The 23,904-nt window shown below is 41.9% G+C and overlaps 1 protein-coding gene across 2 annotated transcripts in view; it reads left to right on the top strand.

The window, feature by feature from the left end:
- MEIS1 (Meis homeobox 1) overlaps window positions 1–23,904 on the top strand; it is a 107,931-nt gene that overhangs the window by 57,243 nt on the left and 26,784 nt on the right. The window lies entirely within an intron of this gene.

Genomic DNA, 23,904 nt, shown 5'->3' with positions numbered 1-23,904 from the left:
CTTCTTCTTCAAATTGTGGTGATCTGACACTGTGTTTTTATCCACTGTGAGGATCTGGGCTTTGAGCCCCAGTTTTTTGTCTCAGCCTTTCTGTGCCAGGAGGATAAGGGTCAGGCAAGGGTTGCTGGGGTATCTGCAGGTGGTAGTGAAGAAGGGCTCTTGCCTAACCCCAGTAGCTGACTCTCTCCTCTGCCTGTAGTTAGGGTCAGGATGAAACTAGAAGCTGGCCAGCTTGCCCAGCCCTGGTGGGAGCTCTGCCAAGGGTGTACTTGTAAAGTGGAGGAAGTGCTCATGCACATCACCCCTCCATCCCCTGCTGAGCCAAGAAACCAGATATCCGCCATGACTCTTGTCAGCACAGAGATCAGGCAGGGAATCCTGTCCTGTGCGGTCCTGGGTTGCTATGAATGAGCATTCGTGTTGGAGCCCTACTCCTCGGAGGCCAGAGAGGGCCTCAGATATCTCCAAATTAATCTCTCTCTGGCAGACTCCATGTCAGCCATGGCCTAGTTTTTCCAGGTCTGTAGCCCTGTCTGGTGTGTTCAGTGCCATTGCTTCCAAAGGCTGAGGTCCCTTTGGTGTTGATGGCTCCCCATTTGTAGGTCCTCACCCGAGAGGAGTTGACACCTGGCATCTCTCTGCAGGTAGATGTGAGGTTAAGGACATCCACCCTAAAAACAGTCCATGGATGCTGTGCCAGCAGCAGTGCTCACACCAGCCTGATGCAGCTGGCTTAGGTTCAGGAATGAGGGGAGGCCCTGGAAGCACTGCAGTCAGGACAACGCACACTAGGGAACACTGAACAACTGCACATCAGTTCCTGTAGTTTGCAGTGAGGAATTGCAAATTAAGTAGTATAAATATTTTTTTCCTGAAAGTGGCCTGTTGCTGTGTTTGTGCTAGTAAATAAAGCATCACCCAAACCTGAGCACAGGAACACAAAGGTCAATCCTGGCAAACTGTTTGAGCAGTCTTCAGCATGCTCTTAGCCTGGACCGGGTACCCCCGCTCCAAAGGCCTTCCTGAGAATGTGGCAGAAGGCTACAGGGTGTCTCTAAAAAGCCCTTGTGGTGGGAGCCACCCTGTGTAGAGCATTTAATTACATGAGCTTGATCTGATCCTGTAGCTAATTTCATGCCTAGTCTCAGGACCAGAGAACAGACCAAACAGACCCCCTCACTGTTTCACCTGGGTTAGGTGCAGGGTTTTAGTGGCTTTTCACTCTTCTCCTGTGTGGTAGTAGTGTTCAAAAGAGGAGAGTGCCTGATGAGCTTGCTGCAGGGCTCCTAGCAGTCTCTAGGAGACAACATCTGGACATCTGCTTGTAAGGTTGTCTCTTCTTCTGGAAGACTCAAATACAGAAAGAACTATTCCCCACAGGACCTATGCAATGCTGCATTTTCTACCTTGTAGCACTGAGCTAAAGCTTGTTTTAAAAATCCACCATCCCCTGTGCAGATCCAGCCCAGCCACGTGAAGCATGCAGTTTTATTGCAGGGCAGCTTTTTCCTCTCCTGGCAGCATGGTAGATCCAGACTTATCTGATCAATTCAGTAAAACAGAATTGGTTTATCCAGTCCAACCTTCTCCAGGCAGGACCTTGAGACTCTAGGTGGGATCTTGGACAGTTTCCTCAAATTAAAACATGTCTGAAGAACACTGTAGGCTCTTCCAAGCACTAGAGCAACAGAGCATGTTTACAGGCTGCTTGAGGTGCTGTCCTGGCTCCAAAAAAAAACCCAAAACAAACCCAGGCCCAAATAATGGCTGCAGTCAGAGCTGAGGTGTAGTGGGGAGAAAGACTGAAGGAATCAAAACTCCAGTTCATTTTTGAGGGCATCTGGGCTAAATGACTGCTCTGATAACACTGCACAGTGGTATGGTGGTGTCCCCACCTGATGTCCTTGCTGCAGGAGGGAGATCATCATGAGGAAACTAGAGATCCCACACAGTTTATTTATTTATTTATTCATTCATTCATTCATTCATCTACCCATTTATTTATCAGTGGATTTGGTCTTTTGTAGGGTGAACACAAGGTCCTTCCTAAAGTGGGAGGTGAGGAAAGACAGGGAGGTGGTTCTGTTCAGGAAGGGAGTATGTCACGACCGGTGATACCTCCCTTTTGCCTCAGTGCTTTACTTGCCTTCCCTTTGCCACCTGAAAAATGGCAGGGAGGAAGTGAGCAGAAGTTAAGTGCAAAATCCAGCATCCCCTTGACCATTGGTGCTTCCTAATTAGTTAGTTGGGAGCCCTCCTTTTCAAAAGCAAGTTTTTTTCAGAATTGTAATATTAATACACATCAGTGGCATGCAATTAAGTAAAATAGACAGTAATTGCTGTATTTGTCATACTAATGATTTTTGGTTGGAAAGACCTAAAATACAACCTTTCAAAAGTGTATAGGGTGGGTTAATTCCTTCTATGCAGTTATTCCATCTCCAAGAGCATTAAGTCTTCTTCTGTGTACTGACTTCATTTCCGAAGGTTTGTCCCCTAGTTCTCATTTTGCGCTTAAGAGGAAATTCATTTTTTTCTCTCCGGATGCTGAAGTGTTTGGGCAGTAGTTCCCACTCAGTGTCAGGCTCCAGCCCCCCCCCAGTATTTTGACTGATGTGCAGAACTGAGTTGACATATGCCCAAAGGGTAGGCAAGCGCTGTCCTCTGCAGATGCAGGCAGTGTGCTCTGAAGCTTTTCAGGGGATAAATCAGGGGATAAATTCGTCCTCCTCTTGGAATAATAACAACAAAAACAATCAGCTGAAACCATTGCATAAGTGCTGACCAGACTCACACTTAGGACTTTGCAGGATATTTTTTTAACTCTTTGCTGTTCTGATTTAATTTTGATTAAACATCTGGGTTGGAAGAGCTGCTCAGGTGGGCTGTTAGTTGGGCAAAATGTAGTTGTGGAGCTTGTTGAAATTTTTCTTGGTAGCTTATGACACCATATGGCAAATTTGGAGGTTTATGAAATCTGTTTTTAGGATTTTGCTATAAATTTGGGATGGAAGCTTTTACTATCTGGATTAAAAGAAAAAAAAAGAATAATTATTTGGTGAAGAAGTATTAAAGTTGAGTCAAAACTGAGAAGAGGCTTGTGGAGTGGCATCAGATAAGCATCAAATGCCATGGCAGGGGCTGGAGGAGGGACTGGGGCAAACCAGTTCTGTGCTGGCCCTTCACTTCAGAAAGTCACCCTAAGGATAATTTCCCAGGGTGTGTTGCAGCCCAGCAATGTTTTGCAGGCCTTTCAGACTTCTTAAAAATTTTTTAAAAATTTTTTCTTGGATCACTTAACATTCAGGGTTCATCTCTCCCCCTGAATTTTTCAAGCATATCTCCTCACTGTAATGTATATCCCTCAGCCAGGATTGTGAAATAAGGGAAAAGCTTGGGGGAAGGGGAGGGGAATTAGAAAATAATCTTGCTTACAGTTAAATCTGTGTAAATTTAAAATTAAAAAATTAATTTAGTTTCTGCTTCAGCCCATCCTAGGCTTTTGTCCCAGCAATGGTATTATTGGTATAAATTCGTATTTGGAATTGGTATAAATTCCTTTTTGTTCAAAACTAGAAGAAGGGAGTTTGTGGGGTGTCATTCCAAGTGTTTTTTTCACTCTTTGTGAATACTCTGCATCCTTTAAATCCAGCTTAATTTAAAATGTTGGGATTCAAACCTCATTTTGGGGATTATACAATGTAATTGGTTTGTTATATGATGAGTATTTGATGATCTTCACGTTCATCATCTAATCAAGCAAAAAAAGCCATAAAATTATAATCCCAAAAGATGTTTAATAACAATTTAAACTATTGAAGGCTTTATTTAAGCACATTAGGGGATTATAAACTACTCTCTTTTAATGGTGCCAAGAGGTAGATTCAAGGACTTCAAACACCTTTTAAAAAACAAATTGCCATGATTTAAAAAAAAAAATGAATGGGCTGAGGGTTTCTTTCATATAAATCCCATAATTTAATCATTATTTTTAACTGCTTTTAAAACAATTTCCTTAAGAGGTTAAATCTTACTGAAAGGGGAGACTGAGCAGAAAGTAAAAGACATGGCTGAAAGATGTTGACTTTAAAATGAAAGGATTTTTTCTATTATATATCTGGATTTTTAACCTTTGTTGATTACTTGATGCCATGATATGAAACAAGAAAATTTAAAATAAGCAACATGCAATCTGTTTATTAAAACTGTTACTTGTAAAAGAATTTATTGGAAGCAGATATTTTGAATCTAGTGAGAAAAATAGTCTCAATCGCTTCAAGGATGCTATTGTGATAGAAAACTTATGCTATTTAATTCAATAAGTTTTCTTTTTATATTAATATCTTACTGGCTAGCAACTTTTTAATGTTCAAACAAGTGTATTTCATGTCTTTTCTCATCCCTTCATAGTTATGAGATTTTGCCTTGGGAGAAGCATGGCGTTAATTTGGCTGCCTGCCCCTACTCCCATGTGGGATGCTTGTCTGGTTTTGGAAAGGAGTATAGTGAGAGGGTAGATGGGTACAAAACTAGGGTACTGAAAACATGGAAAGGGAAAAATACTTGGCTAAACCAAGTTTTCTTTGTTCTCCTCTTGAAAGATTTGGAAGCATTAAAACAAAATAACGCCCCTTCCCCCCTCCCCCCAAAAAAGTGCAACTTACAATGAATCTCCATCCTGCACCAACTGATACTTGCTCTGCAAAATGCCAGAGGGCTCCTGGAGCTCATCTGCGTAACAGGGGTCAGATTTCCATATATTGGACTTGGAATGGCTGGGGGTGTCCCCCCACTTTATCCCAAATATGCAAGTCTCCTCTTTCACTTGATTTTATTGTGGATGAAGCTGTAAAAAGCTTTCTTCCACATCTGCAAGACTTCTCAGTGCCAGCTGTCCCAAATTCCTGGGAAAAGCCAGGCTTTTTAGCTTGCCTTGAGTCGCTCATGCACCGCCATCCCCTTGACTGGGAAGGTGGGAGCCAGGGCTCCTCCTGCTCCTGGCAGCCGAAAGATCTGTCAGAACATCCAGCAAAAGCATCTAACACAGGTTGGTGCCAAGTAACCCACAAGGAGAGTCCTCAGCTCCCTTCTGCTGGGGGAGGTGCTGTGGCAGTCAACTCCGATGGCAGAAAATGGGAAATGTTATTATGGGAGAGGATAGTTGTTCTGGGACTCTTCCAAATTGAGTTGAGAGCTCCAGAAAGGAGGGCAAAGAGTATTTAGGTAACTGGGTTTGAATTAACTTCTTAATCCTTCAACCTTCACAGAGTTTTATGGAGGACAGTGACTGTTAAAACCCACAGAATTTTCATTAATTGGCCTCAAATTCATGGCTTTGACCTGCTGTCCAACCTCCAAGGGTTGGTCCATTTTCTAGCATGAGGGAAATTTTGCCATTTTAAAAGGTTGGATTTTGGGTGATACCCTTGGCAATGCTGCTGTTGCTCCAGTTTCATGATTTCTTGGAAAGAGCTTGTCTCATGCACTGTCTTGTAGATTATTTAAGTTGTCAGCGCTGAGCTGTTCTACAAACCTTTGTTTTTAGAACAGAAAGGAAAAATAGAGGGTGCTTCAGTCACTTAGTTCAAGGAACACAGATTATTTACTTAGGGTCTTCTCACATTCGGAAGTGTGGTGTAGTTACATCATCTGTTTTCTTAATATCTGTGATTTAGCTCCATTTCTATTGAAGACAGCCATCATGTCTTAAACTACAGGGCATGCAACATCTCATCAGGGCTCCTCACAGGTCTTGGGAATGGCAGTGATCCAGGCAAGTATTTTGGTTGAAATCAGAAGGTAGTCAATGACCCGAGCCAGCAAGATTTTAGAGTGAGGGAGAATGTGTGTGTGTTTGTGTGTGTGTGTGTGTGTGTGTGTGTGTCTATTCCCAAAGGACTGTCCTACCTTTGTCCCAATTTCCCACAGTTTCTACCTTGGAGGCACTATTGTGCTGGTGTGGAAGCCACTAGCACATTAAAGAATTTGAATTATTTTGAAGCTGCTGAAACACATTAGTATTTAGACACTAGCAGAATTTCACATCTGAGTAGAAGCAAGGGAATACTGAAAAGTTGAAACATGATAAACATTCATTCAGATGCTAAATTACACTTGCTCTGGTTGTACTAGAACTCCTTTTGTTTGCATAAATATTCTCGGAAATGAGTTTACCAGCAAGAATGTTTGCAGTAATAAGAATTTTTAAGTCAGCAGTAGATGCTTTGCTTTCTTCTCCACCCTCTCCTTTATTTTTATATTTGCAGCTGTGATATTTTGCATCTGCAGCTTCATTTTTGAAATTAGCCTCCTCCAGTCAAAACACGGCAATGTGTTACACGGTCTTTCTGCAGTCAAAGCAGACATACAAAATTCAAGTATCACCTTTGGAAGGGGGACAGAGAGGGAGGGAAAAAGTTTGGTCACCAATTTTTGAATCTGGAAGCATCCATGGAAATATTTTGGCAAACAGTTTGCAATATGAAGTGCATTTAAAGGCAGCAACAGTATCTTGGCAAGCAGTGGGTGAGCAGGAAATGAGGATAAATTAATGGGCTTGGTTGTTCATTATTAGTTGTTTATTTAGCTTGCCCTCTAACACGGTTGCTACAAAAGAGCCTATGTTGATTCTCAGATATGCTTATAAGTGCCAGTGTTAATTTTTTGTTGGAAATCTAACTTTTGAAGCAGTTTCACAGCATGCCAGTGTGCTAGCAAATGACTTAATCAGATCAGGTAATGTGCCAAAATATGAGGCACCAAACCAGTTGGGCATATATCTGATGGGATGTGTTAATCTGTGGTGTAAGATAACCTGCCTTTCAAATAGGGTCACATTTGGAAGTGGTACATCAAGTTGTGTAAGATGCATTCCCTTGCTCTGGCATACAGTCTCCTACCTCTGTTTGCATGTACTTAACCCTTGCCTGGATAAGCAGAAGCAGTGATATTGTGGTGACTATAGTCTGTTTGTTGCTCCAGGACAGGCATGAGAAGTGACTTGGTTTTTTACCCAAAAAAAGGCTTTTTTCCCTTTTCCTGCATTTACCTTCAGCTACACAGAATCTGCACTGTTATAGCTTACATGCTTTTCCTTGTTGCATATATTCAAGAACCCCTAATTCCTAATATTAAGTACTTATGTTTACTGTCTGCCCATCAAAATTATCCAGAGAAAAAATTTCCTTTGGAAGGGAAACTTCTTTTTTTGGTGGTGTAAGTTAAAAGTTTCCATGGGTAATGCCATCCTTTCCAACAAAATGCTCAGCTGAAAATCCAATTTTCAATATTCATAGAGTCATTACTCATGGAACAAATGTATTCGTAGAATTGTTAAGGTTGGAAAAGACCTTTAAGATCATCAAGTCCAACCAATCTTATCTTATTGATGAGTCATCATTGTACTTCCAGCTCCTCACCCTGTAAGCTACAGCAGTGCTAAATATATATGTAGAGAGAAGGTAAGTAGGCAGAAAAGAGTTTAAGTTAATATGTAGTTATCTAATTTACCTCGCCTTTTGCATCATTGCCTGATTTAGACCCAGAGTATTTAGTAGAGTGCTCGTTTCACTTCAGTGGTGGGCCATCATTTTAATAAGGCAAGGTCTAGGAGCCTTACCACTTCATCTTTTGCTTCATGAAGCAGAAACTTCTGCCCAGAAAATACTTCTTAGACTTTAGATATAGCATGAATATTCTTTTCTTGGCTACTGGTTGGCCCTTTGTAATCCAACCTGTACAGCATTAAACATTTGGAAGTACTTTTAAAAAAAACCTAACCACAAAGAAACCTTATTCTTACAATGGGTCCTCTGTCCCAGTGATGCAGTAAGCAAGATAGTCACGTTAGTGACACTAAAGTGGTCACTTGAGTCACATTAGTAAAACCAGGGGCCTGCATAAACATAAAGATGTTTTCCAAGAACTGTTTTTGAACCCAGAAAGAAAATGGTGGGACTTTGCTTTGGGTGCCTTGCTCTGTTGATTGCTCAAAAGTCAGCTTTGAAGTGAAACTCTTCTTCCTAGGCCATCCTTTTTTCATGTCAGACAGAGCTTTTGGGGCTCCTAAAGACATTTTTGGAAAGGTAAATGCCATGTTAGACAATCTGGCCAGTTAATAGATTCATTGGCAGAACTCTGCTTATTTGCCATGGATTTTGTGCTGATCCAGGAGCTTCACGGTGCTTGTGTGGGAACAGCAAAGAAGATTTCGTTGCTGAAACCTGAGCATGGGTCTGTCAGTGCAGCAGGTTGTAAACCCCAGAGGGTCGTAAGCTGCAGTTGGGGTCAGAATAATTTTGAAACTGGTAATAACCCAAACCTTAGGAATCTTATGAATAAAATGCAATTTTAGTAATGTTTTCATAAACAGCAGTAATGGTGGCATTTTAGTAAACAGTGGCATTACTTGCATCAAAATTGTACCACATTGGCTTTTAAATTACTCCACCTGTCTGTATGAATAGGATTTTCAATGTCGAGGCACACAGACAGCTGCTGCTAACGTTTTTTTTTTTCTCCCTGTGTAGATAATGTTGGCAAATCTGCAGCCATCAAGGCTGGTTTCTGATGTAAAATGGTACCTGACCTACTGGCTTTGGTGCTACAAAAGGAGCAGCTTTAATTACTAATGGTCGTGTTTTAGTTTTGTGCTTGTTGATGTACAAAATGTCATTTTAGTGCGGTGTAACCTCTGGTTCACTTCCACCAGCGATGGTACACTGGCTGCAATTATTTTCAAAATAATTTGTGTTCCTTGGTGGCAGCTTGCAATCCTGCCTTGTTAACTCTCAGATAATTAGCAGGGGTCTGGTCCTCCAGGTCCCTGTGCCCCCAAGTCTCACTGGTACCCCACACCTTGGAGGGCTGCCCTGGACAAAAGTGAAATTGTGCTAACAAATCCCACTTGATTTATTTCTAGGACTGTTCTCTCCCTTGCATTAGGTGGGTTTAATACCCAGAAATTAATGGAATTAATTTTGTCCTCTAACCCTTGGTAAGCCAGAGGGTTTACATGGAGGCAGAGTCAGGGCATGCTGCCTCTCTTCCCAGTTATGAACAAAAGGATAAGGCTGATGCGCTGCCTGGTGCCATTTCGCTGGGTTGAGTTTGGTCAGAATGATCCAGTTACCAGCCTCATGCCAGGCCTTAAAAGGGTTAAAGATGTTAATGGTGCCGTTAAAAATCCAGCTTGCCAATGAGCTATTTTGTGCAAATGGTATAAATATAAGATACACTTGTCTGGCTCATTTGCAAGCATTCTTTTTGACTTCTTTCACACAACTGGTGTTTTTGTGTTTAATTTAACAAGAAATGAGTAGTAAATGAAAGCTGCTGCCTGAAATCCCACTGTGAGCGTGTTTTGCACTTGGCTCCCTAGTGAAAAGGCAATTTGTGAAATTATGTGATAGAGTAATTAGATGAAGCCAGGGCTTCTGATTGTTGCCATGCGTATGTGGTAAAGGTTTGCTGGGGAAAAAAAAATAAAAAACATGGATTATTACCCTGGCAAGTTGGCTCAAAGCTTCTTCATTTATTTGTAAACAGAATATTTAGTGACCGCATAGGAAGTAGCTGTAATCACCAGCTCGTAAAGAAACCACAGCAGAGCTTTTGGATTTTTACAGAGTGCTCATGTAAAATTTAAGCTGGGAGGCAGAATCCCTGTTAATGTAATTAGGATCTAATTTACCACCCTTTGCACACAGATGTAATAATGTCTAGATATTTATTCTATCTTTAAGCACATTACATATACCTCAGTGCAGCAGTTACTGAACAGAAACAGGTGTGAGCACTTTCCGGATTCATTTTTACACTGTAAACACACAGTGATTTAAAGGGAAATATTTACCAAAAAAAAAAAAAAAAAAAAGAGGGGAAAAAATGTCTGCAAATGAGGCAGTAATGGACAGTTGCCCTTTATGTACTGATGGATTTCTCAATGGTTAAGTAAATTAAAGCAAATGCTAGAAAAATCAATAGGCTTGCAGAGTCTTGGTTGTGCCTCATAGACTTCAGGACAGAATGACAGATGTGGTGCATATGACCCATTTAAGTATTAATGCTTGGGAAATTGCCTCTGCGTGCAAGGTTATAGGCCTAGAAATATTGTTATATTAAATTACAGACAATGATATTTTTAAGTATATATGGAATTTATATGTTTCAGTTTAGTTGCTCTTCAGCATTACATTTGTCCTGGAAGATTAGTTGCGGAGTTGTTTCTGTGGAACAGTAAATCAGGTTTAAAAAATGTTTGAACAGTGAATTGTCTTTCCAGGGCTGCTGCAGACCAGCGAGCGTGTTGCACACCATGGGGGGACAGCAATCGTGTTAAGTAAGAGCCACATAGCCAATGTGTTCACTAACAAATGTAGCATATAAGCGAGCCTAAATTAAATGTCATTAAAAAGCAGCTTTTGAAATGGTGAGAGGGCTGGCGCAGTAACATAGGGTTGCTGTTAAATTGGGGTATTCTGTATGACTAAACACAAAGTAAAATCCAAAGTGCATGGTCAAGATGAGCTAAGTAAGGTAACGACCAAAATGGATCTTTCTCACCATCTTCCCCATGTGCGGCAATTGGAAGGGGCGAGTTTGCATGGGCAGGATGAGTGAAAACTGACCCCACGCAGAAATTCTCCTGAAATAGAGATGTTATGATTAATCCAAGCAGGCAGACGAGCTCTAGATGAGATAGTGTTTGCCATCTCTGATTTCTGTCATTTTTTGCACCCAGGCAGCAGGGAAGTAGACCAAGTTAATTGTCTCTTTGTTGCATCTCTGGCAGGAAGAGCGTGAAAATAGCTGGGACCCTGATTTTGGTGTTGGCGTGAAGGCAGAGCAGTGTGTTGGCTGTGCTTGCTGTCGGTGACAGCCCGGCTTACCTTGCCAGTTATCCTGACTTCACCCCAAACACCTGTTTCTGTGAAGGGAGCAGCGGATGCATTTTATATACAACTGCCATGTTTAATATTAGAAAGGAGCTTTAGACTTTCACAGTACCACTGCTATTCCTTGCTGAAGCCATTACATGGGAAGTTTTGTTGTTTTCCTCTCAAACATTAACCATCATGTTTTACTTCCATTTGTTCAATAGATATTTTTTCCTTTTTTTATTTGTTTGTTTTGTTTTGTTCCTTGATTATCTCTGATATTTGATGTTTGGGTACCACTGTCTCCCTTTGTCTCCCTCTTTTCTTATTTTTCTTTTCCCCTAGAGCATGAAAATTCACTGGGGAATAAAGCAGAGCCATCTCCAGGGGGTATAAGGGCTGCACTCCGCTACTGGGAGCGCCAGTGAAATGATGGCATTGTGGAGGGGCAGATTATTACTTTTGGGCCTGCTGAGGACCTATTTGCATATTGAGGCTGGATGAGAGCAACTGGTGCTGAGGGCTGTCAGGCCAGGGCTGAGTGATGACAGACCCTTGTCATTTGCCTGCATTCAGCTTCATTGCTATGGTGACAATATGTGGTGATGAAAGTTGCCGCGAAGGGTTGGACAGCATCCTCCATGGTTGCCGTAGCCGACAGCATCTTTGCAACAGCGTGTTTGAGCTGCTGATGGCCCTTGGTGTCAGAGCAGCATCAAATCTCTAATGACAGAAACTCTCCACAGGTTTTTGGGTCCGCAGGGATAGTGCTCATGGCACCATCGCCAGTCTCAGCAACTTCTTACATCAGTGACAAAAATTGTCTTTACCTGCTCTAGTCATTTTTATGTGCCTTGTGGTGGGTTTCCCTGATTTATTTTGTGCGACATAAGAGCTAGGTAAGCTGGTGCTTACCTGCACAGCAGCATGGGGTGGCCGTGGTCCTCCTCCTGCCACGTGTAAGGCAAACACATTAATCAGCATATAGGCAATGGCTGCTTTCATTAGATATACGTGTGAGGGGCCCTGGTGAACGAGCTCTTTTGTTCCCGACCAAACCAGAAGGGATCAAAGGTCAGCAGGAACCCAGAAGCCATCAGTCAGGGTGGGTTTTGCTGGATCCCAGGGTTGTCAGCTCCATAGTCACCCCTGGCAACTTGGGCTGCCGCCTGCTTGCCTTCCCCACTGCCTGGCGCAGAAGCGGAGCATCCCGTCTCTCAGTTGCTGTAAAAAGATGCTGACATAAAGTCGGCATTTCAAGTACAGCGTGAGCATTGCTGTGCTTCTCTTTGTTATCCAAGTCATTTGAGAGTGAGATTACAAAAATGATAGTTGGCTTTGTAGAGATTCTTTTGCTGCATTCATCTTTAGGATGCGTTTTAAGGCTGCAAATTCATTTTTGGTTTAATGGCAAATGGCAACCCGTAAAGAAGCAGCAGCATACTGCCAAAATGTGCTTCTACACTTCTGCATATAAAAGTTCACTTCTAAAAAAACTTCTGGTATGGCATTTATTTCCTTTGAGCAGATCGATTTATTTTTTCTCCCTTACTTGTGATGTTAAAGTACATTTGGCAGTAATCAGTTTATCCTTATTAGAAGCTGTGGTAAAAGGCAGAGTTGCTGAGTCAATTCACTCCATTTACTTCCCCTATTGAGCCTTAATGTGTCCCAGTCCCCACCCCTTACAGTGAAAACATCATCAGTTATAGGGCTGACAGGAGCCTGGGACGCAGTGTAAGTTGCTCTTTAGGGTTATTCATCTTGCACCAAAAAAACTGGCACTCAACAATATTCATCACTTCCTGTACCTAAAATGATTGAGTAAACAGTGAGGTGAATTATCAGAGGGGTAAAAAGGGGGAAAACTGAGTTTGAATATGTTGGAGGCAACTTCGGGCTCATATGGCAGGAGAAATAGAGCCATCAGCCAACGTGCAAGCTCCCCACCAGTGTTTAATATTGCTGCTGAAGCTGGAGGGAGGCTCAGTTATCCTTCAGCCAGACACTTACTGCTTCTCATAACCTGACCTGCAAGAGCTTTTCTATTTTGGCACCTGGGTTGGAAAAGCAGCTTCAGCCCTGGAAAAGCAGCTTCAGCACTGATGCAGCAGAGATGTGCTGGGTGCCCAACTCTCTGTCAGCTCCTTAGGGTGAAATACATTTAAAACATTGCTCAATTTACTCCAGTTTGATCCCATGATATTTGTATTTATTCCAAAAATCCTGAATCCCGTCAGGCAGGAAATATTTCAAAGCAGGAACTTAATTTTTTTAAGTTTTTTTGTAAATGTGATATGGTAAAGTATTTTTCTCCAAAACCTCAAGAAATACAAAAGCATGGAATAGAATGTGCTTTGTTACCATTACCTCCCCTTCCTACAAAACAAAGCAAAAAAACCTATCCAGCCAAGCGAATCCAAACATGAAAACCTCAAACTCTGGGCTTATTTAAATTTTCAAAGTAATCTTAAAAAAAGAAAGAGGCTCTGCTTTCCTTTGCTCAAAAATATAATGCAATCATGATAAGGGAGGAGAAATTCCCTTAGCCGTACACCTGGTTTGTTTTTATGCCCGGTGCTGTGGTTAGATGGTTGTCTAAATAAACAGAGATTAGGTGGAGGGCTTTATCTCAAAGCTGGCACTGGTTATCACACTGCTTCCTCCCACTCCCTCCCTCTGATTGTGAGTTGTATAAGAAGACTTAGCAAGCATAACTTAGAGCCGATAACCTTTGAATGTTAGTTCAAGGAAGCTGTGCCATAGTAACAACAACAAAAAAAGAAATTATGCAAACTCTGTCACAGACTATTCAAACAACTGGCAATTTGACCCTAATTCTGATTTAAAAGAAAAAGATTCCAGGAATAAACTCAAGTTTATTCTTCAAATCATCTCTCCTTTGAGGAGTCTTGCTTTGAACTTGCTTTAACAAAAGGAATCTGTAATGTTTCATTTGGCCAAATTGCTCCAGCCCTGCAGTTAAGGGTTGAATTGATCTTGATCAGCCCTGGAAGAAGACATTGTTGACATTTGCGTTTGATGGTACATGAGATATATATATATATATATATATATATATATACACAAGCAGGGGACATAATGAGAGGCTGCCAGGTGATGGACAGCTTCTGGCTCTCCATGAAAGTGAACAGGAAAAGTCATCATGGTTCTGCATGGGTGTGAAATCAAAATACGCCTTTTCTAAGCGTATCTTGGCATATTGATGGGCAGCATAAAACATGCAAAGAGGAGGAGAAAGGTCTTCAGGGTCTTTGCAACATGCCTTCCATAAAAAAAAACAAACCAGCAAACCACAACCTTCGGTTTTGGAGGGGGAAGGAGGGGGAAGGCGTCCACGCACTACCGCAAGGCAATGTCATCGCGATGTTGGGAAGCCAACTCACAGTGAGCGGGTGAGCGCGGGCATCTCTGCCCTTGTCGTTTGGATTACCCCAGTGCCACGCGCCCAGTTACACAATGCGTAAAGGCGAGGGTTATTTCTAGGACAGATAATTGAACATTAATACTCGTTGACATTGTCGTAGGAATGATATGTCAAGCTGACAGGGCCTATGTGCTTACATCTGCTGATCGGCTGCAGACGAAGGGGATGTTTGGCAGATTAGACCCGGGGCCTTGCCGCCACCGAGCCAGGGATGATACAGCCATTAATCATGAGCTGCCATCTTGGGCTGCCTTCCCAAAAACAGTGGTTGGGTCCCTGCTTTTGGGGGTGGAGGGCATGGTTCGCAAAACTACATCGACCCCCATATGTGTATGTACACCTCTGCGTGCACAAAGATTTATGTACGTGTATAGAATGTATTAAAGAAGAGCATCCTTGGTGCTGCATACGCATGAGTACCGCCGTCGTCTGAAGCAACTGTTTTCAATCTACTAACGTGAGAATAAAAGGAAGCGGAATAGATGAGAAGTTCTTCAGAAGCACTGAGAGCATGATCAAGTTTGATGAGGTGTTTCTGATTATCTCTGTCTTAGGAAGTAAATGACATAAAAATGGTAGCAGAGTTAGCTTTTTTTTCCCTAGCATGTTTTTTGTGCCTCTCTTCTTCTGGATGTCAACAGACCCTTCAAGGCAAGGGTGCTGTAGATAAAGTAGTTACATTGCAATCACTTCTGTCCCCTTCCAGCCAAAATCCTACAAATGGTGCTTTTCAATATCATTTCATAACAATCTTCAGAGAGCTAATGCCTTTGTCACAGCATTTCTACAGCCAGACTTTGCTGCACAAGTTCAGAGGCATGAGAAGCAGATGAAAAACAATTACAGGGGCCTCTGACACTGGAGTCAGTTCTACTTTCTTAAAATAGGGCTAAACATCATGTTTGTAATGTCTCGCGTACAGTTTGGCTCTGCATAAAATGCTACAAAATAGGGCCCTTGAGAACATCCATTATCACATTTTGGTTAACATCACAGATTTTAAAAATCCCAGTTGTACTGAAACCATGAAATAAAGCTTTCATCTGTAAAGATCTAGTTTCTCTTTGTTATTAAAATAAACTAAGCCATTAAACAAAATATATGCATATAATAGTGAAGTTCATAATTTCCTATCATCAAAATGATAAATTCAACTTTTTTTTAATTGGAGCAGTCATCTTAGAAAGGTTTGTGTATAGAACAAGATCAAATGTGCCTGGTTGCTCTTTCTTACTTTGTAACTTGTTAGTGGTGACATTTTTTTGGTCTTTAACTGCTTTCATTTAGGTCTTTCTAAAAGAAATGAGTTTTGTTCAGAAAGGAGGGGAAAGCAGAGGGGGATTTTTGAGCTTGGTATTGAAAAGATTAATTGATTATATCTTTTTACTGTTCTTGTGAATTGTTAATGGCCATCGCATCATAAATGTGCTGAAAGCAACATGCCATCTCAATGCTTTTGCTTCCAAATATGTGGATTGTCTCTTTTATGGTAATTTTTGTGAAGGCATCTGCATGTGCGTGGTGCTTGATATGCTCAGACCTTGAAAGAGACCAGGCAGGAAGGGGATGCTCAGGCTGGGAATGGGGTGGGCACTGGCAACTTGTAGCTGACTGTTTGGATTTTTGGAAAGTCCCTTCCAAAAACCCCTGTTCTGGCCTCATCCATTCATCATGCCTTAGAAGGTGCCCACTGAGGGTCTCACCTTACAAAGCTGAGGACATATCCTTCAGGCAGCCCAGGCTTTGGCCATATTCGCTGCAGCTGAGTGCCAGACATAAAGTTACATAGGTGAAGACAGGTTTGCCGTTTCAGGGCTCATCCCCCAAGTGTTGGCCAATACCAGCCCCTGGGAAATGCCTCACACCATGAATATTTCCACTGAAATGCAAAGCTTGATTCAACCAGCCCTCTCTGATGGAGCATACAGTTAGGTCTTTGGAGGCTTTTGAAATCCAGGTGAAATTGGTAGAGACCTGCACTGACTTTGGGGATAAAGGTTATTTTTTATGAGGAAGTCTTCTTGATCCAAGAAGCTTTCCAAGAGGGAAGAGTCACATCCTCGTGCGAGTCTTTTTAATGACGTTTTTATAAGGATGAGAATAAGTACCTAGTGAATTTGTGGGCAAATACATGTTAATTTAGGGTTGAATCTGGAGATTTGGAGGAGAATTGTGATGTGCCTTTTCCCGACTCTCAGGAGATCTAAATCACACTTTTTTTTGTGTAGGTACATGTGCATAGAAATATCGTCCTAGGAACATATATCTGCTTTATTCTGAAATTGGTTAGCATTATCAGACTTGTTTCTTTGCTAAGTTGGGTACATAATTAATTAGAGCAGTTGTTTTCTTTTGGAGACTTCTCAGTTCATCTCTCAGAGTTAAGTTTTAAGGCCAGGCTGGTCAGAAAGCGGATTTCTGTACAGGCCTGCACCCTGAAGCCAGTCAAAGGGATTTCATACACTAAATGGGTGTAGATAAATGAATTCTCTAGCCAGAAAGCAGAATTGCTTAGTCAAGTTTACTGAGTTGAAACTTGTCTATATTATTCATATATGCAATTGCTCTAAACTTGGGTTATTTTAGCAGAAGGGAACTCATTAGACCTAAGGCATGAAGGAGGGAATTTATGAGGGACTTTCATTTTAAATGTAAAAATATTGGAGAGTGAACTTATGGGGAGGTAAAAGCTGGGATGGATAAAATGAGAGTGCCTGTAACAGCTGGCTGGGTGCTGGAAAGTGAAGCCCAGCTCTAGCCCAGGTAAATTGCATTTGAATTTCAACCTCAGATCTGTATGCACTCTTCTTTGGCAGATGTTGAATTGATAATGCCTGTGTGTTAAAGAATTCTGATTGTTTCTTTTGCCACCTTCACAGCTTATGAAAATGCAAGCAGGCCTGCCTAATGAATATTAATAAGAGTGGTAGCTGGATAACACACAAGCCTGTGGCTCTTTGGAGCTTGGGTGAGGTTAGTTGGAGGATTGTTGTGACTGGGAATTTACATGCTTTTTAAGAATAAACTTCCTGAAAGCTTTTACATTCTCCTTTAAAAGCTGATGTTCGTTCACAGTAACATGCTCATGCATGCATGGGGTTTTTTTCCCCTTTCCCTTTCTAGATACATGTGAGATTAATACTACAGATGGCAGGTCCATGTTTTTTAAAACAAGGCAATTTATTAGATGAGAAGAGAAAGAGGCCCCATCTCTTAAATTTACTTCAGTCCAGAGTTAATTGTATCAATAGCAATGGTTTATTTTATTTTCCTTGTTTATTTTTGCCTTTTCCCACACCCCATTCTCCCAGGCAGCTGTGGCACTTATTAGTGGGGCAGGGAAATGACACTGATGAATTCTGCATCTCCAAATGTCCTAGGAGGCTTTAAAGCCCATTTCATGCAGTTAGTTAATCGGGCAGCTCGTTAGGCCCATTGCCGGACCTCACACATGGCAGTCTAATAGCAGGGATAGTTGTGGAGTGGCTGGAGGATGGGAGGGCTCCGAGGACCCAGCTCTTCAACTGGAGCCCCACGGGCAGGCGCTGCCACCTGGTTGGAGCTCCCAGCGATGCCAAGCAGTGTTGGGACTCAGTGGTGACTCTGGCAACATCCCCCCATTTTCACCAGTGCTGTTCTCTGGCTGTGCTGGAGCAATCCTCTCCAGACCTCTGTTTACTCACTTGTAAAAATCCCTATTACTAACCTTTCTGCCTGTGTCATAGGTCCTATTTGATCTGCTCTTCTTTCCCCAGACTCTGTTCCCAAAACTGCTAATTATGCAAAAAACCAAGGTGCCCTTTTTAATAGCTTCCTGCTCATTGAGAGCTGCAGGGGCAGACTTGAAAAGAAGGGTTAGAGTGGGTCAGAACTCAAAAGGCAAATAGAATCAGAGAGATATTTATTTATTATTCAAAGAAACCCACGATCTTGTCTTGATAGTAAGGACTGCTGTGATGCTGCATGGGGTGGAGGTCTTTTTCAGAGTGGTGGTTTAGGGCTGGGATAATCTTGAAAGGTTTCATGAAGGCTCAATGAGGAGGATTTAATGAAGATTCAGGGATTAAGATGCTTCTGCATTATCATTTCTGCCAAATATGTAAAAGGACTTACTGTGCATTCACTTTATAAGTAAACTTACTCTTTCTAAAGCTTTGAAACATGAGGAAAAGCCCCAACTTCAAAACAGGAACACATGTATGCAGTGCATTTCCCCTTTTGCAAAAGGCCTTTTCTTTCTCTTCTCTTGTCATGACAAAAAGGCTTAATTTTTTTAGCCAATATAAGGGGAGAGGGAAGAGGGGGAGAGCCATTAAAACGCAGTTCTTTCAATTACGTCCCATTATTTGTCATCTTTATTGCTTTTCTATAGTTTTCATTGCACCTTTAATAGCACGCCTGGTCAGAAAAGGTGAGCTGGAATGTGAACGCACTTGGCTCCGCCACCGTCAGTGCCTACGAGCTGTGCTCGAATCCCAGTCCCTGTAGATTTTAATGTCCCCGCAGACTGCTGGCAGCCTGCTTCCAGCTGTGGCAGGCATGATGCAGTGAATTGCTTTTCAATGTTCTTTACTCAAATAGGCAGTAATTACAAGCTTAAAGAGGTTTAGTGGTCCAGTAAACTACATAATCACCCCTGAATTAGCCTGGGCTCATCAGTTGCAGTCCAGCAACCTCAAGACTGCTGTTTGTATGCAGGCTTTATCACATAGCAACCTGAGCAGCAGGTGTGGAACAGCAAGAATCCCCCATAAACACAACTGTCTACTGGGGACAATGATCTCTAATGAGATGAGGCTACAGCATCACTGTAATTTAAGTGGGAAAATTAACGCTGGAGAATGTGCACTACTTCCAAGAGTCTCTGCTTCTTCAGAGAACAGTGGTGTTTTCCTGGCTTCTATTTTTTTCTTTTCCCTCCTTAATTCTTTTTTTTTTTTCCCCCAGATCTTTAAATGCGTCTTTCTTTTTTTTTTTTTTTTCTGTTTTCATGAAGAACGCATTGTGGTTTTGCTTATAAGTTGAGTGGTCTTTATTCTTTTACAAGGATATGTTGTGAATATTTAATGGTGGACAGGGCATCTGTTCAAGGACTTTCCATGCCAACAGAGCAGCATTGCAAAATAGCAGCTTTATCTTTTCATTTCCTTCCTCAGTGGTAGTTTTCTTTTTTGTTTGTTTTGTTTTCAAATAGAAATGTAAACTTGATTGTAACCCCCCTCATCTTGGTGTTGAGCATTGGCATCTTGATGTGTTGGTTGCCTTGAACTCACTTTGCATGACAGCTTGGTCCCTCCATGAGAAAAGGTGTCCAAGCTCTTGGCAGGAGGCTTCCCAATTTGCTTCCCAATTGGCTGCACCTAAGGGTGCTACTACCTTGGGAAACCTGCTTAAAGCTCCTGATCCATCCAAAAGCCTGAGGTTCATATTAGGGATCTGGCTGAATTCAGCAACCCTCCATCAACCTGATCACACAGGTGTGTAGAGTAGGGGATGGAGGTACAGGGGAGTGTTTTTATCCCTCACTTACAGAGGGAGCTCCTGATGTACTGAAGACAGCCTGGGAAAAAGAGCAAAAAGCACAAATAAAAGCTTTCGGCTTAAGTCTATGGGATTACAACTGCTGGCACTGGCATTTCCCAGAGATTGTGGAGTTATTTCTGAGCCCACCTGTTTAGAAAGTCATTTGAGGTAGATAAGGACAGTGACTTATTGCTGAGACAAGGCTTCTGGTTGGGAGATATTTACCTGGGCTAATCTATCTTAGGCTGGCTCTACAAACAACAGCAGTGCTTTTACGGAGTTATCAGGTAGTCGCGATTTCCTTTGGTGTGCCAGTGATATTTTTTCTTCCTTCCCAAAAGCTGCTCACCTAGGGAAGGCTGGGGTTTGCCTTCCTGCCTTTTCGCAGCTGCCTGATAAAGATGTTGGCTTAACTGAAAAGCCGGGTTTCAAGGATGTGAATTTTAGCTCTAAGGCGGTTACAGTCAGATGAAGCATTTCCTCAGTTCCTTTGGTGTCACTTGGCTGTAGTGTTTCATAGTTTATGGCTGTGTGCTGCATTGAGGAGAATTTTGCATCTTTTGGATGCAATTTTTCTTTTAATTTCCCTGTCCCTAGTTATTTTTAGGCTGTGAAAGAAAAACAATTATTAATAAAAATAATAAAGAAAAATGGCAAAGGATGCCAAAGCGCATCACCCATGTCACATTAGCACAAATAGTCTTGATCCTAGAGTAAGAAATCCCTTCTTAAGTGTATTAAGCAAAGTTAATGTGTATGTGCAAGCTCTGTGTGTGTGTGTTTCTGTGTGCACATACATACCGGCACCAAAGGAATGTTTAACATGGGAAAAGCTCCACTCAATTACCCCGGTATGGTGTGGGAGTGTCTGCATAGACTCAGCTTGAACTGAAAACCAGTAGGAGCCAGAGTAAATTCCAAACACTGAGGTCCATCAGAGTGTCTCCAAAAGGAAATAGCAGAAGCACCATTGCTTGGACTAGCTAAAGCTCAACTGGAAAAGGCAGTGGGTAATAATATATGGTATGGAAGGAATAATATTGTAGCAGCCAGGAGATGGATTAGATGAGTTAAAAGGTTTTTCCATTTTCTGACTTCTGTAATATCCTGTGCAAGGGATGATCTGAACTTTTTTTCCTTAATGAGTGCTCACATTATGAGTAATTTGATGGGGCCACCAGAGAAGTATTGGCAGCGCATCCCAAGCCATACCATGTCTCTCCATCAGCCTTGGAAAGGATATTTATGTTAGTGAGTGCCAAAACTTGTTCACAGACAACTCTTGCAAGAAAATTATTTACAAAAGGGCAAATGGGGAAAAAGGAGAAGCTTTTTTTTTTCCCAGCATAACTTCATTAAAAAGGATCACTGTTGTCAGTACCTCTTTTCCCTCCTTGTAAACCCCCACAAAGGAAATGTCTCCTCCACTCCTCTGCCTGCAAAACCACCCCAGCCCCCTTTAATCAGGTTGGCTGTGAACACGTTTGGATTTTTAAATTTCTGGGGTATTGGCTCTGTCTTTTACACCCTGCATTTGCCTTGGGAGAGTCAGATTCTGCCTCCATTCCTCACTTTTTATTTTTTGGCAGTGTTGCCAAAGCAGCCTGCAAACCCTTTTGTAAGGGTAACGATAGGCAGTGTCTCAGAGCCCATCTCATAGGAATGGGCTGATGCAGAAGCCAAGCAGTGGCTTATTGGCCTTGCCATAGGGATACAGGTGAGTCAAAGCGATGCAGCATCTAGTCACATTGCATATTTTGATGCATTTTTGAGTTTAGAAGACCGAGCTCATCTGTTGATTTTGTGTTCATAGTTTGTAGTTCAATAACTCTGGCAGCACCAGGATTTATTAACAGTAATGTTACAAAAAAGACTTTACCGGGGGATATTAAACTATTACAATAAGTTGAGGAAATATTTTCTTTTGAAGGAGGAAAAGGCTGGCTTTGTCTGCAGCATGACCGTGTCATATGGACTATGTTTTCTTGCTGTGCTGAAAAAGCAATGAGGAGCTTGAAATGCCAAAGCCAGCTCACACTTCAACAGCATTATCAGGCTGACTCACTAGTCTCAGCCAAGGAAAAGACTGTGCAAACTTTGCACAGGCTTTTTTTCCTCCCAGCCTCAGAGATGCATTTCTAATAAAACAACTTCCTTCTCAGTGTTTAGTATTTCCTGCAATGTGCAAGCCAATCCCATGGGATAAACAGGATCAAGTTTGCAGCTTCCGAGTTGAATTTTTTTCTTCTCCTCCCTCCCTACCAGGTCACCTCAACTTGGCAATTTTTTACAGCCTTGCCTGAATATAAAGCAGGTCGCAGGGATGGTCTATAAAACCTATTCAGGCAGCCTGCAAAATAGGCAAGGGGACTCCACGCGTTCTCTTTATCGCTCCCTCTCAACATGCCGGTGGCTGATGAAGAGAGGAGGTTGCAATCTTATGACTTTATGGATAGTGATCCAACCATTTTTTGGCTGCTTTGTGAGTGCAGAAACCCCCGTTACTCTTTAGGAGGCCAGAATGTGTGAGGATCTAGGACTCAACTGCTATAAATTCAAGCTCTGTTCTTAGACTACACCATGCACTGCTTTTGTAATGCAAATGGAAGGCACAAAGTGTCCCTTTGATAATGTGCAGTCAGGAGACAAAAAAAGCATTCACTGCAACAGTAAAACTAATTCATAAAGCTGAGAGACAATAGGAAAGCATTATGGATATTAAAAAAAATAGTAATTTCTCATAGATCAACTTGATCATTAATGTAAACAGTTCAAATGCAAATCAGAAGGAGGTAGGGGAAGGGGAAAGACCCAAATGGCTGTGCTGTCACCTTAGCTAACCCTGGACAAGTTTGGGTAAAGCAAGAATTTAGAGTTCAGCATAAAGTCAGTGTGCAGTTTGTCACTGGAGCGCTGATCTTTGGGCTTTATTTTGGTTACTGAGTTAGGCTGGGTTTCTCTTTGGAAACAAGAAAATCACAGTTTTGGGATTTTTTTCTCTTTTTAATTTTGATGTTAGAAAACAGTTAATAAATATAGAAAACAGTAAATAAATGAACTCCTGGGGCATAAATTCTAAGGGGGTGATTTCTCTTCATCACCTACCAGAGTTTAGCTCAAGGTCATCTCACCTTGGTGCACTACACTGAGCTCTGGAGGAGGCAGAGGGCTGGAGGAAGGGGATAAAAGGGCTTCCAAAATGGTTCTCCCGGCACGGTCAGCCAAGCAACGGCACTGCCACGATAAGGGCAATGCTGGACGGTTGCCACAGCCTCCTTCTAACAGAGCATGCAACCTTTCTCTTGGGGATTGCTTCTGCTTCAGTGCTGTAGTAGAGCTGGTTGGCAGCCTGGGTGTTGAGCCGGTTCGGTGCCGTGAGGAATCAGTAATCTGGGGGGTGAGAAGGGCAGGATTATTTTCCCATTTTTCTGGCACCATTATGATGCACTGCTGTGGCAGAGGAGGAGGGGAGGGAGTGCTGTTGATGCCGGGTTACAGATAAGATAAAGTCTGTCACTGTCCTGGCATCCAGCATTTCCTGCCTGGGGTGGAAAATTTGAGGAAAGGAGTACCTTTGGACAAGGTGTAGCATTAAGAGAATGCCTTGGATGCTTTCCATCTGTACCTAATGCAGACTTCACCCACCATCTGTAGTTAAAGGTGATTAAAAAAAAAAGTCTCATTGTTTCTTTTTGCTAAAAATGCTCTCAGCTGCATTAAAAAATGGGCTTTTATTAAGACTACTGCTCGCTAAATACCATTCATAAAACAGTGACAAGAAAATATGATGGAAAGTTAAATTTTTCTCTCTGTCACTTTGATTTCTTTGTTACTGCTAAAATGACTGCTCTGACTCATATTTTGCATAGTTATTTTTACCTTTTCAAATGTTCCTTAACTGTTCATATTACCCTGGGCAAATCCCCCAGGGATAATTTTCATTTGCATGCAGACTTTGATGGTGTTATTAAGCAATCACTTTCTGTACTAAGTCATTATTAAAAGTAATACCACAGAGCCTCAAAAACACATTAATGGTGCCAAACAATCCGCATT

Source organism: Corvus cornix, chromosome 3 (genome assembly GCF_000738735.6).
Source record: "Corvus cornix cornix isolate S_Up_H32 chromosome 3, ASM73873v5, whole genome shotgun sequence".
Classification (NCBI taxonomy): domain Eukaryota; kingdom Metazoa; phylum Chordata; class Aves; order Passeriformes; family Corvidae; genus Corvus; species Corvus cornix.
This window is presented reverse-complemented; position numbering and strand designations above follow the sequence as displayed.